Below are 15,101 nucleotides of genomic sequence, written 5' to 3'. Positions count from 1 at the left end.
TGTTATCTATACTGTGCGCAAATTGATGTACAATACGTAGTAGGTCACTGTCATGCACATCCGATAAATTCTATCCAGCATCCTTCAAACGCGTAAAAACCAGCTTTTGTAACAAGAGCGTCTTGTCTTTCTTGAATATCCGTAGTATTCCTTATGTGCTACACAGGCATACTGCTACGGACTCATTTTAAATCTATTCTTTTTTGTTTTATTTATTTATATTTCTTCTTTTTTTACTTTCTTTTTACTATGCTGCATACGATCTTCCACGTACGTTATTATGTTAAGTACTTACTCCTTCAACAATGATTGTCCCTCCTACGTTTCGCACGAGACGGTGTTTGTGGCTTCCTGTTCGACAAGGTTGATGATGTGCATGTCTCGAAAACTGTTTCTGTATCACTTTCACTTACTAAGAAAGTATCATCAACATTGTACTCCTCATGTAATTTGTTTACACAGTCAACTGTAGCACTGTTGAGAGATTCTCGTCGACTAAACGTTTCAACTACGCTCCGTAGCCTCATGCTGTGCTCACCGTTGAATATTTCCACTCCCGCCTCCTGTTGCCATTAGCAGTCAATATTGTGGTTGCGTGGTAGGCAAATATGAGGGGCGTCGAAGGCCGTAAATATCATTGAGCTTTTGCGACCTCACACTCAAAACAGTCTTTGTATGATATGGGTATTCTCGGGTCATAACCTGCACTGTTTTCACGCCCACGCCTTAGATAGGTGGTTAATTCATACCCAACAGTGACTCTTTACAGACAGTAAAGATATGTGTGACAAGTTTGCATGAAACTGGTCCTATGGTGTAGAAGATGATGTGGAACTTATATATATACATATATACGGACATAAATTTATATAATTTATGTGGATTTGTATTCTTTTTTTACTGGGGAAAGTGAGAGAGCAGAAACAGCACCTGTAAGGAAGCCATTATTATTTGTGCCCATGCTGGGTCTTTCTGATATCTGAACGACAATTTATCGAAAAATTTGGGAAACTGTCAAATACTTTTAGTCTTTTCTGCAGTTATAAGCATAGATTATAGTAGTGTATCGTGGCCACACAAAACCCGACTTCACGTCTTACATTCGGCATGGGCAGCTCTTGATGACCTGCGGGCCTGGCACACTGAGTAATGAAAAGTATCGTAACACCCAGAAAAACATGCGTTTCGAAAATTAGGTGCATTGTGATGACACCTACTGCCAAGTATTCCACATCAGCGACCTCAGTAGCCAGTACACATCGTGAGAGAGCAGAATGGGGCGCCCCGCGGAACTCACGGACTTCGAATGTGGTCAGGTGATTGGGCGTCACTTGTGCCATAGTCTGTACGCGAGATTTCCACACTCCTAGACATTCCTAGGTCCACTGTTTCCGATGTGATAGTGAAGTGGAAACGTGAAAGGCACGTACAGCAAAAAAGCATACAGGCCGGCATCGTCTGTTGACTGACAGAGACCGCCGACAGTTGAAGAGGGTCGTAATGTGGAATAGACAGACATTTATCACGACCACCACACAGGAATTCCAAACTGCACCAGGATCTACTGCAAGTGCTGTCACAGTTAGACGGGTGGTAAGAGAACTGGGATTTCATGGTCTAGCGGCTGCTCATAAGCCACACATCGCACCGACGCCAAATGACGCTTCGCTTCATCTAAGGAGCGTAAACAGGGGACGATTGATCAGTGGAAAAAAGTTGTGTGGGGTGATGACTCACGGTACCCTATGTGGCGATCCGATGGCCGGCTGTGGGTATGACGAATGCCCGGTGAACGTCATCTGCCGGTGTGTCCAGTGCCAACAGTAGAATTCAGAGATGGTGGTGTTACGGTGTAGTCGTATTTTTCATGGAGGGGGCTGGCACTGCTTGTTGTTTTGCTTTGCACTACCATACCACAGGCCTACACTGATGTTTTAAGCATCTTATTGCTTTCCATTGTTGAAGAGCAATTCGGGGATGGTGACTGCGTCTTTCAACACGTCGAGCCCCTGTTCATAATGCACAGCCTGTGGCAGAGTGGTTACACGACAGTAACATTCCTGTAATGGACTGGCCTGCACAGAGTCCTGACCTGAATCCTATAGAACATCTTTGGAACGTTTAGGTAAGGCGTCTTCGTGCCAGGCCACACCGACCGACATCGATACCTCTGCTCAATGCAGCAGCCCGTGAAGAATGGGCTATCATTCTTCAAGAAACCTTCCAACACCTATTTGAACGTATGCCTGCGAGAGTGGAAGTTTTCACCAAGGCTAAGGGTGGTCCAACACCATATTGAATTCCAGCATTACCGATGGAGGTCATTTTCATCTCGTTGAAGAGTCACTGACTTATTGTCATGAGAACATCTGACCATTTTTTTCGTTTCCGTCGTGACATTCCCAACCACAATAAGGTTACAGTTCTTTCATTCTATCAAAATTATCAAATGCCGAAACCAAAAGTCATTCGCTGCATATGAAGTTGTTGGCACCGTTTCTACAGTATACAGTTTATACACTGTCCAGTCATATTAATATGACCACCTGTGAAAAGCCTGAATAGCCACCATTTGCTTCGTGGACATGCAGGAAAAGAGTCAGTGAGCTTCTCAAACGTACCATCAGCAATATGGAGCCAGGCCGACTACAGTGCCGTGGTCAGCTGCGCTAGGGTTCTCGGTTAACGATGCATGGCGCGAACGGTCCTATCGAGGTAGTCACACATATTATGTATTGGAATTAAATATCAGGTATCTGTTGGCCAGTGGAGTAGATTAAACTCATTCTGGTAGTCTTAAAACCACGCACGTACATGCAGGGGTGGATGTGGTCAACGAGGATAGGTGCAAGCTTTAGGCGATCCATTGCGGCTTCCAGAATTACGAGATCACAATGGGACGGCCATGAATACATTCGCCAGACCATGACGCTCCCTCTTCCGGCCTGGACCCTTCCGACGATTGTAGCAGAGAGACACACGACAAAAGACATCTGTCCTATTGAGAATAAAATGTAATACATCAGAAAAAGCCACCTGTTGCCACTCAGCGCTCAGTGCTCCATCTGTACGATGGAGCATAAAACGTGATTCATCTGACACCGCCACCTGTTGCTACTCAGTGATCAATTGACGTCAAGTTGCAGTATTTCGTGCAAATTCCAGCCCTCGTCGCCGATGAATAGCTGTCAGCTTGAGCGCTCGAACCAGGCGTCTGTTACAAAGGCTCACAGCAGCGACGTTCGCTGAACGGTCATTGAATAGACACTGTTGGTAGCCCCTTGGTTCATCTGCGCGGCCAGTTACTCAAAAGTGGCACGTCGATTCCCCCTTCCACATCTCCGCATCCGTCATTCACCCCTGTCACCTATAACCCATGGTGCACCTCAGTTGACTTGGCGCTGGTTGTTAAGTAGCGTCATTATTCCTTTAACCACGGTGGCACGCGAACAGTTTACAGACTTAACCGTTCCGGAAATGCTTCTATCCATGGCCCTACAACAAGATTCTAATTCCAGTCCGGCACACAGATGTCATCTGGCAAAAAGTTTCTAATTTTTTCAGTGTCGACCAAAATTAGTTAGAATTTTGTAAAACAAAGATGTATAATACACTGTAAGCGATGAGATATCGTACTGCACTCGAGATGTTGGGCATTTTCGACGAACGCATCCGATGGATGTATTGCATGAAGTGGCCTCACAAGACATTGTAAAATGGTCTGCTATAGATGAACTGTCAAATTACCAGGAATTGTAGGTGTCCGCATCCCTTTCCCTGGCCAAATTATATTTCACCAGCCCTACCGACGGAAAGAACCTAACACCAAAAGAGAGTGTTAATAAGATTGGATGACTATACAGGATATAGGGAAAGATTAGAGAATGTAATTGTATTGTACAAACTAATATGAGACAGCACTTTGCATGCTGTTTGGTCATTCGATTGCTCGACCTTTTGTTTACATTTTTTCACACATCATGTCGATGGTCGAGTCAAACTGAGACACTTTCCAGTGGAAATCCAACTCGAATCAAGCATCACATGCCCCAAACATGATGGAGGCTACTATTTTATGCGAATAAGATTGAAACACAAGACATCATGAGGAGATGAAAGCTGTGAAATACTTCAAGATTATGGTAAACCATTTCTTTCATATCCTACGCCACCAATATCTAACAAGATACCTTATAGCAATAAATTATGTACGTCAAAGGAACATAACATTATTATAGTTGTTTAAAAGTTTAACGCTGAGTTGTATATAATCGCCCAGAACCGAAAGATACTGGAATGCCAACCTGTTGTAAACATATTTAATATCGTCGAGCTGTAGTGGACAGCTCAACTGTCACCTCCTGTGACTTTCATTGCCACCGGCTTCATACCATAGAGCACATTTTTCGTACCTCATAGACCTGTACTTGCACAAAAGTCAAAATTACTCCACCTTGCTTTTGATGAGTGGGCGTGAAATTTTGCCTGGTCGTCTTAAGATGACTGGTGGATCCTATCGGATTAGAAAATGATGTGGAAGAAAGCCAGTGGTGCACTTTCAAAGGAACTATGGGGACCTGCCCACTCGTGTCTTACAGGGTGCCTAGGAAGCTGAGTTCTCGGGTATCTGGACAACATACAAGCAAATCACCTTAATGGATTTTATTACAGTAATGGAATTGATAATACTCAACAATGTGTTTACAATGAGTTGTCGCAAACGATGGGGACATGCAGATAATCGATCTCCATCGCTAAATACAATCTCCATATAAGTAATTAATATAAGGCCAAAGCCTCATTGATGGATGTAAGGTCCGCCTGTTATGCAAAAAAACACAGGTGCTGAAACACGTCTGGGAACTTGAAAAAGAAAACGATGTTTTGCGTAACTGGCGGATCATACATCCAACAATGTTATACTGAGACTTGTTCCTTATATTAATTCCTTGTATGGACATTGTATATAGCGAGCGACATTGATTGTTTGCATGTCACCGATCCCTTGCGACAGCTCGTTGTAAACAACAATTGTAGTTTGAATTGAGCCGGCCTTTGTGGCCGAGGGGTTCTAGGCGCTTCAGTCCGGAACCTCGCGGCTTCTACAGTCGCAGGTTCGAATCCTGCCTCGGGAATGGCTGTGGGTGATTACCTTAGGTTAGTTCGGTTCAAGTAGTTCTAAGTCTAGGGGACTGATGACCTCAGATGTTAAGTCCATAGTGCTTAGAGCAATTTGAACCATTTTTGATTGAATTAAACATTCCCGTAATTCTGTAATCGTTTAGTGAAAATGTTCACATTACATATTAAATAAAACAGAAATTCACTGATGATGGCGCAGAGGTGCTGAAACATATTTCGGAACTTTAAAACAACTGTCTTTTGGAAAACTGGTGGACTTTACTTCCAACAATTTTAACTGCAAACATAGTAAACACAAGGAGCTGCAAAACCAAGTGATGAATATCTCAGTATAAGAATTAAGATGACGGCTCTTCTAGTGCTTTCCTCTAGTCCGGGTCTACTAGTGTGCAGCTAGTGCACGTTTTCTACTTTCCGGCCGAGACTGGCGCTTATATTCTCATCGGATAGAGGCCGCTTCAGTCATGGTGCGGTCCTAATCGGCGTACTTTTGGCTGACATCGTCCCAAAGCCTTTTCTGCTCATTCGATCTTTACCTTCGTGCCGGCGCTTGCAGCTACACCGGAACAGGAACCATACCCGCATTTTCCTGAATAGATTTAGGAAAATGACGGAAAAACTAAATCAAGATGGCCGAACGCGGATTTGAAGCGTCGCCCTCCCGAGTGCGAGTTATCTTAAGTCTATTATGATTCAAAAAAAAAAAACGGCAATTCGTGTCCAACCATTCAATCACTCTCATTGGCTTAACAGGTAATATATATACGAGGCGTATTATGAAAGTAGGGTCCAGTTTAGGAAAGGTAACCACAGTGAAAATGAACGCGTAAAGATGACTAGAGAACGGTGTCTCCCGCCAAGTATGAGTGCTCCTGAGAGATTTCGCCTGATTTAATCCAGCATAACTGTCATGCATTTCCTGCTTCATGACAATTATCGGCAGCACTAAACAGAAACAAAGATGATGGCCTTGAAGCGTTTTCGATGGGCAGTGTTTAACCGTCCTCCATACAACCCGGACTTTGCTCCCTCTGATTTTCATCTCTGCTGACATGAACCGCTGGCTATGAAGTCAATGTTTTGGCACAGAGCCGGCCGGTGTGGGCGTGCGGTTCTAAGCGCTTCAGTCTGGAACCGCGTGACCGCTACGGTCGCAGGTTCGAATCCTGCTGCGGGCATGGATGTGTGTGATGTCCTTTGGTTAGTTAGGTTTAAGTAGTTCTGTTCTAGGGGACTAATGACGACAGATGTTAAGTCCCATAGTGCTCAGAGCCATTTGACACTTTTTTTTGTTTTTTTTTTTGCACATACAACGAACTGCAAGTCAACGTAGAGAAGTGCAGGCGGCTGCCTTCCATGACGAGGATATTGGGAAGTTGGTACAACGCTACGGCAAATGTCTCAGACGGAGTCGAGTATGTAGATACTTTTCTGGAAGATGTGGCTAACTATCTCAAATAAAACACGTTTGAATATCACTGTGGTTTCCATTTCGCAAGCCATCGGACCTTACTTTCTGAATGCGCCTCGTAGTTTACGTGCCGCTTAGTTCAAATACGAGGGGAAGATATAGATTTCACGGATGAGGAATGAAAGATTTTTTTTTACAACAATGTACTTGTATTTCACGACAGCTCGTTTTTAGATTAATGTTATTGGCTTATGTTTCTCCTGTGAGTAGATTAAGTAACTTATGTGCGGTAGTGGAAGATTTCAAAATACATTTCTACAGCTATTTAGAAGTCTTAATTGGGCTTAAAACCTTTTTAGCATAAAATTGGTTTTCATTGAGGTATACATAGAACTCAGAGGCTACTAAATCTAGAGAGTAGCGTGATACACTAAATAATTTTTACTTGTTCCTTTCATTACACGTTATCAGAGGATCTATGCCAGCAGCTGAAGTGTTTCGAAATTATTCTTCTGTGTTCCATGTCTTTCCTCACTTTCTCCAACGATTTTGTCCATAAGAATTTCTTGGCTAGTATTTCACCTTTCTGTACGCAAGGCGATGAGTAAGAAGAATCCGATTCAAGTCACACGAAATACGCCCAGTAACCTTCCTGGTAAATGGATAGGCTTCGCCCTGTTTTATGTAGATCCACCAACAACCACTCACTACTCTGGCTGATTGTTTGTGTCTTTCGTAATATTAATTAAGAATAACGAAACGATGGACAAAGTCGGTGCCCATATTGTCGAGAAACACGTTCTCCCATTTCCTGTTTGCCAACATTAACCAAATGTGGGTAAGCTCTTCCACAAAGGTTACGTGTAGTTACTCTTCAAACAAAATGTATTTTACTCTTTACTATTAGTACAGTTTCTGTTATTTCCAAGTACGTTATCTGTATATCACATATTGTGAACTTTCTAAGTATATAGTCCGTAGACGAAGTCTTAGGACGCGCTTCACGTGAATCACTTTCGGGAAAAATACTGCTAGTTTATTTTCAACTACCTGTTTTTTTAAAATTTCTCCAAGTGAGTAAGCAGAGATCTTATACATATGTACCATCTTCGCTGAATTCCAGTCGTCGTTAAAGCCCCACAAACATTTAATATCATGACATCTTGGTAATCAAATTAATGGTCTTGAGCAAAACTCACTTAACGCGATTAACAAATGAGCTGTGTATACCGAAACATTCTGTTGATTCAATTATCACTCAAATTGCGTAGCTGCTTAGAATGCACTAACCACATAAAAACGGCAGCTTTGTAACCAGACGAAATATTTTCATGTTGACTTTCTGTATGAACAAAGGAGGCTGTATGTAGTCTAAGACAAAGAATTTTATTAATTGATATATAATTGAGTGTTATCCAGTTTGTATGTTCAGATAATGGTTGATAAGTGTTGAAAACTATTTAATCTATCTGTTTAATACAGAGGATTTATGTAAGGTCAAGGACTTCTCCAACTGAGACGGATATTAACACTTGTTAAGAGTATTCAAAGACACCACAGGCAATTTCAGTAAAAAGGCCAAACGAGAATACACACGAAGGAAGGAAAGAAGATACAGATTCTCTCCTTAACGACGAGATCATTGAAGATGCAACACAAGCACTAAATGATGAATGACTGGAATGGAAATCGACAGTGCCCTTTCAAAGGAACCATCCAACTCCAACGCAAAATGCTTTAAGGAAACCCTTAATCTGCATCGAAGGAGCGGGAATTCAACGCTGCTCCTACCGACTACGAGTTGGGTGCCTTAATCATTGCATCACCTCGATCGGTTTGGATTTTATGATCGGTGAGCAGAGACGAGGGTTAAATGTCTCAAAAACTGCTCAGTGGCGTAATAGAAGATGTAGAAGTATTGTGTATGTATTTTACATCGGCTTCCCAAGTGAATATGTGTTTCAGTTGTATAACAAACTAGCTTCTTTGGTTGTTCCGGTTGTATATTCAATGCACGTAAGTGTTAGTGCTGTTACGGACAAATACGGAGAGACAGGAAGGAGAGAGCGAATTACAGCTGCAGCACATAACGTCTCCTTATTGAATAGCGCCAAGCAGACTCAGATATTAATCTCTTTATCCAACGGAAAAGGAAATATACGATACCCTCGCCAAGGAAGAAGTAAGACGTTAGTTTATTTCTATGTTTGTATAAATTACGTATGCAGTAACTTAACACTTTCGTGAAAAATGTATAAAACAACCGTCAAGTCACGATGATTTAACTTGTTTTACAATATTTAAATCCCAAAGATTATAAAACGTATGCTTTATTCGTCGTTAAAGATTCCTGCCCATTGTTTTCGATGGTAAAACGTGGCCTCCCGTTTAATTGGGATCATTCATATACCGAAGATGACGAGAGGTCATGACTACTAAAAACGTATATGAACTAGGAGTTTCGGACCAGCAATTGCATCGTTCTTCTCACTTATCAGCTACTGAAGATACGTATTATCGATAACATTGCACGTATCTCAAGAAGCCGTGTCCGAAACATTTCACCCAAAGGTTGCTGTTTCACAAAGCTTTTTACAGAACTGGTTAAACATCTGTTAACCAAAACTCTCAGGAATGAGCATTAATCAAGAGTGTTTAGTTTTATTTAAAAGCAATTAATTGCAGTTTATTGGCATCTCGTAACAGTATACTCAACACAGATTCATCGTTAGATCTTGAAAAGAATAGTTAGTCGAAACAGTCGGTGACACAATGTGAAATAGGAGTACGGAAGTAAAAACGGTTCCATGTGCGGAAAGGGTCATTGATGCTGTTTTCACATGTAGAGATTCTCACCGCGTGATGCTCACAGAAAACTGCTAGCAGCGAAGAACCGTGGTCGGAGAGTATTATTGCGACATGACGACATTTAACGAAGTGTAGAATTAAATACAGCGTACAACAAGCCGCTGATTCCCAAATACATTTTTCTACTTCCCCTTTCTGCAAATATTTATGTTTTCCCATCGCTCTTGCAGTATTCTTTGCTTGGAAGAAACTGGTCAGGGGACTGGTATTTGCTTCTTTTTGTTTGTGGTTACTTAGTTGTTGAATGGTGATTAGGTAAAGATTGAAAAATACGAAATAGACGAATAAAAATAACCGATATCTTTAGCTTCAAATATAAAATATAATTAAACGACGTCTAATTTTCAATCTGGATGTACAAAGACGGACCATTACTGGCTCTTGAAAGAGCCATCTCAACATGTTATGTTGGATGCATGCCAGTTTAGGAAAGCAGGCTTACTGCAGGTATCTTTCATTGTATTAACAGCTGGTTGTTGAAATAATTAAATGTACCAAAATTAAGTCAGCCTAAACTGGCGTGCATCCATTATAACAAGCTTCTTAAGCCTGTGAATGTCAACATGCAGTCTTACGCATTATTTCAACTCTCATGGGACTTTATTTTCGTTGCAAAACTGAGATGTATAAATTTCTCTTCCAAGCAACATCGTTACCATTACACCGATGTGTGAAACAATTGTTACATCACATTAGGCGAAAATTCGTGGGAGTTACACAAAAAATGCACCAATTCTGGAGGAATATTCTTCAATGAAACTAATTTACTGATGAGTGATATTAGTAATAGTTTGCTTGCAGATGACAACAGAGGACTCAAGGACAGAATACTGGTGTTTGCAACCCCAAAGGGAGAAGCGTGTTTATTGAACCGCGAATCATTCTTTGTGGATGGAACGTTCAAGAGTTCGAGCAAGAAGTTTGGTTCAAGTGGCTCTGAGCACTATGGGACTTAACTTCTGAGGTCATCAGTCCCTTAGAAATTAGAACTACTTAAACCGAATTAACATAACGACATCACACACATCCATGCCCGAGGCAGGATTCGAACCTGCGACCGTAGGGGTCGCGTGGTTCCTGACTGTAGCGCCTAGAACCGCTCGGCCACTCCGGCCGGCTAAGAAGTTTGGACAGTCGTTCATACTCCACGCGGATCTTCAGAGTTCTTGTGGGGAAATAAACACAATACTAGTTACTTACACTTTTGCTGCCAAATAAAAAGGGAAAAACATACGAACGTCTTTTAAAGCAATTAAAACTACCTTGTCTGTATAGAACCCTGCATTTCGGCTGACTGGACTTCGAAATTGCCATCTGTCAAGCAGCTAACAGTTATTTGCTTGAAACAGAGATTGGTAGTTGCCATTATCATTTTAATCAATGTTTGCAGAAACAAGTTCAGCCTATAAGGAAAACGAGGAAATACCCTGCCATATAGCAATTTGTTCTGGTGTAGCACTTTTTACCCTGGAAATGTTGGATCATGTCTGGTTGTGTATCCAGGAGAGTACGCCTGAAAACCAGAAGCTTCAAGCCTTTTATGTCTATTTTGTGGGCCAGTTGTCCGATAACGAACATATCTCAAGAGAGATGTGGAACTGCAGTGGAAGGCGCAATCGCATTCAAAGGGATGGAACCTAAGAATAAATTGATTAGTACCAAAAGTTTCTCCGAATTTTTACTCGTTGGTAATAAACCTTCGACAAGATGCAGAGTACCAAGGCCACCACTTTGACCGCCTAGTTTTAAACTTTGATGCAAAAAGAAGAGTCAGCTAAGAAAACCGATGAAAATATGAAACTGATGAAAAGACTTTAAAGGGACACCAAACTGATAGGAACGTAGAATCATTTCTGGCTTGTGTGGCTTACGCACAGAAGTTACATCTAAATAACCATTACAGTCATTGAAAAATTTGTATATATCGAAAGGTGGTTTAATGTAATCATTGTCAATCTTGTAAATATTGTAAATGAATTTAACGAGGGACAAAAAAGACTACCTCCTCGTGGTGTTTTTTGGAAACGACAAGATGTCACCCAAATGTCTTTTGAAATTTGTAAAATATTCCCTAATAAAGACCGACAAGACTATTTCAAAGTCCATGCTTTTCTAGAGAATAATCGCAGCATTCTTCTTAATAGGTTCTTAGAATCAAAATCTGTGTGCGTAGACACCGAATATAAAATCTTTGCTGTGGAAATGCAGGAAAGTGACAGACAATTACATCCATACTTTCTCCCTCGGTTAGATGGTTAGCAAACTAGCATGAAACTGGTAAAGACAAAAGAAAATATAATAAGAAAGTGACTGATCGTAGTTTTGCCATCTTCAAACATTTGTTAGAATTAATTTCTACTAACACAAAAGATGAGGCTAGGCAAGCAAGGCAGCTCACGCACGTTCGCAGCTGGACTGTGAGCGTTCGGTGTGGCGCTAAATACAAACATACAGTACATGCGGTGCAGTCCTGAATGGGGACTCCACCCCAAAATTTAACTTTTCTTCTACTTTGTCGTTAGTAGCCTGGTTTCAAAATTGCTGTCTATTATTTAAAGATGGAGTAATACCCAGCTTTTAATGTCCACAACGTTATTGGTTTTCGAGTTTTGAATTTTTAAAATGATTTTCATAGTGTTCTTGGAAACCAACCTTTGCTTCTCATACAACACGCCAGATTTTGTAGGTACATTCACAACACGTAGTTCAACGATTCTGTTCATTCATTTTATGAGAAATATTAAAATTTGTTTTCAGCGTTTACTTCAAACTTCAACCTTAAATTTTCTATAATTATGGGTACATAAATATGATGATAAAATAAACATGTAGCATTTTCGATAATATAAAACTATTCAAAAATACATTAAGACTAGTTCCTACAAAAATTTTATTCGGATTGGTTAACATTTATGAAGAAGTTGCCACTGAGTTAGGAAAAACGAACTTCCGGTAAATTCAATTTCTACGTTTTATCAAAAAATGAATGTCACCACTAGACACATACCCATTATAAGTCACCGGTACCAAAACATTTTCCCGTCCTGCTTGTATGAGGCGTCTTCTTCTAATTTCAAGCTCAGGGTAGCGTTTTTCTTTAATTTTCTGAATAATAAGCTACTCGCAGTCCTCTTGAGTAGATGCAGTGTTACAGATCTCTGATTGTAAGCCAGTCTCTGTTTCTTTAGGGCTTATTGATTGAACTGAAAAGGACTTCATTGCGCTCCCTAAATTTATATCTACACAGTTAATCGGAAGAGTCACTGATTTCCAGCGACTGTCTGCCAGTTGTTTCTCTTCATCTTTCCTGGATATCCTAAACTTTTTTCCAGTTTGAGTGTATGCCAAGTTCGGAGTAAAGATGATTCTGTTTGATGGTGACAGAAATAAAAAATTATCAATCAGTGCGCCACCGACCCTTACGCAGTCCGTATTTCAAACATCTCTTAGTCGTAGTTGTAATTCGAATACAGCCAAATCGTTTTGGGATCTAAGAGTAAACACCCCAAACATATGAAATACTATAACTTTTTTTTTAAAAAAATTGAAATTTTAGATCGGAGTCTCAATTTAAAACGGAGAGCAAAAGTTTTTAAAGGGGTGAAAAGTAGCAATATGGTCTGGTTAGGAACTTCAGAGTGATGAGACAAATCAACATCAACGTATCAGTGCATGATGCACAGTCTATATGTTCATTGCGTTCGATGGTGTCTTCATACGCTTAGTGTTCTGTTAACGTGTTTCAAAACTTTGAACAATACGTAAAAACTCAGCTTACAATACATTCCATGCAAACGATTATGGACGCAGATAGAAGTGGACGTGGAAAAAATAATAAAATAAAATAAAAGTTTTTAAGAGATATGACATAAGAAAGTCTTCTTCATATGGGAGCAGAGAAATGAAGATCTCAGTAACCTTCCCAACACTTTCACTATGAAAACACATATTTGGTTTCAGGAAGAACACTCAGCTTCACAGTTTCACTGATATTCGGGTTATATTGATAGAATGGAAGCTCGGCTACAGCTAAAACTTATACTCCTACAGTATAACGTTTTCTCGATTTAGTCTCGTAGACTTTTTTTTCCTCAGTGTAAATTTTCGCGCACTGGCAGATTTAAGCTTAAAGTCTTGTCTCCGAATTAGCATTACTCGAGAAGTGGTAACAGACATTGATTCTTCAGTGACTGGCAAAGTAAATCATATTCATTGACATTCTGTGCATTTACGTTTAACATTTAAAGAAAATGTCTAACGAAACACAAGTTTGTCAAATTTCGTCCTAAAACGACAGTCATCATAAGGCTGCAACAACAGTAAGAAATATAATGTTTCTTATTTTGCTGTCCCACGTTCTTTTCATCGTCAAAACGTTAAAAGTGGTGTTGAAATTCCTTGTCAGTTATTATTATGTTGAATATTGTTGTCAGTTCTCATTAACACAACAGTTTGCCACGAAACGCGTTAATGAGCCACCCTAAAGCGATACGTGGTTGCTCAATGCTGTGGTACGAGGGCAAGCCAGTTCGCACGAGCGGCTGTGCTGACCTGCTAGACTTCTTCGTATGTCCGTACCTGGGAAAAGCCGGTTAGTCCGCAAGTGCCCCTAGCTCAGTGCAGGTGCCACTCCGTGCAAATCTCACTACGTGCAAGTGTTTCAGCGCCGAACAACAGCGGCGACGCGTTGTGGCATAGACGCAATGAGCCCTTCGGCAGTCACTGGAGGGAATTGGTACCACATGTGCACACTCGAGTGAACTAAATCCCCTAAATTCCGGGGAGAGGGCGGTAGTCTCAGACGTTACGTTCAATTACATCCCAGATGAGTTCGACTGGGATTCAGGTCTGCTGAGTTGGCAGGGGGGGGGGGGGGGGGGGGAATCATCAATTGCAACTAACCACTGTTTTCTTCGAACCACCCTATCACACTTCTGGCACTGTGAGATGGCGCAATATCATGTTGTAAATTCCCACTGCCGTCGGGAAACGTAATTGCCATGGAGGAGTGTACAGTCACGCTCAAAAGTATCCGAACGACCTGAATTGCATTTCGCCTGATTTGCATTCAACCCACATAACGCAGCTGTCTTGCAGGTCCTCTAATTGCTCCTCGGTACATTCATTTGACTATTGAAAATGGTTCCAACAAGTCACCACTAGAAAACACTGCTCTGAATCGCAATAACTCAAGATGTAAAGTAATACCACGATAATACAAATATCAGGAAACACTTTATTACAGGTAGGACTGTCCTTAAGGCTTGTAAGCTCACATTTATTACAATAAATGACATACCTGAAATGTTACCACTCTCATTATTACGTCAGATATGTAATGCAAGTAGTAAGTTCGTCATATTCATGATTTCCTCTTCATAGTAGCATCCCGTACATATTATTTAACACAAAATGACATTAAAAATTTATTTTATTCACGAGCAGCTAGTTGAGAATATGTATGAACATCAAATGACACGACGAACCGTCTCGTTCTGCATATGGATTCAAACCCAGGTCACGCAGACTAAGCAAAGATTTCATGACTGACGGAAACTAACAGTCATTCCTGACTAGGCATACAGAGAGTGATCTACATCTACCTTTATACTCCTCAAGCCACCCAACGGTGTGTGGCGGATGGCACTTCACGTGCCACTGTCATTACCTCCCTTTCCTG

The sequence above is a fragment of the Schistocerca serialis genome, chromosome 3, assembly GCF_023864345.2.
Source record: "Schistocerca serialis cubense isolate TAMUIC-IGC-003099 chromosome 3, iqSchSeri2.2, whole genome shotgun sequence".
Taxonomy (NCBI): Eukaryota; Metazoa; Arthropoda; class Insecta; order Orthoptera; family Acrididae; genus Schistocerca; species Schistocerca serialis.
This window is presented reverse-complemented; position numbering follows the sequence as displayed.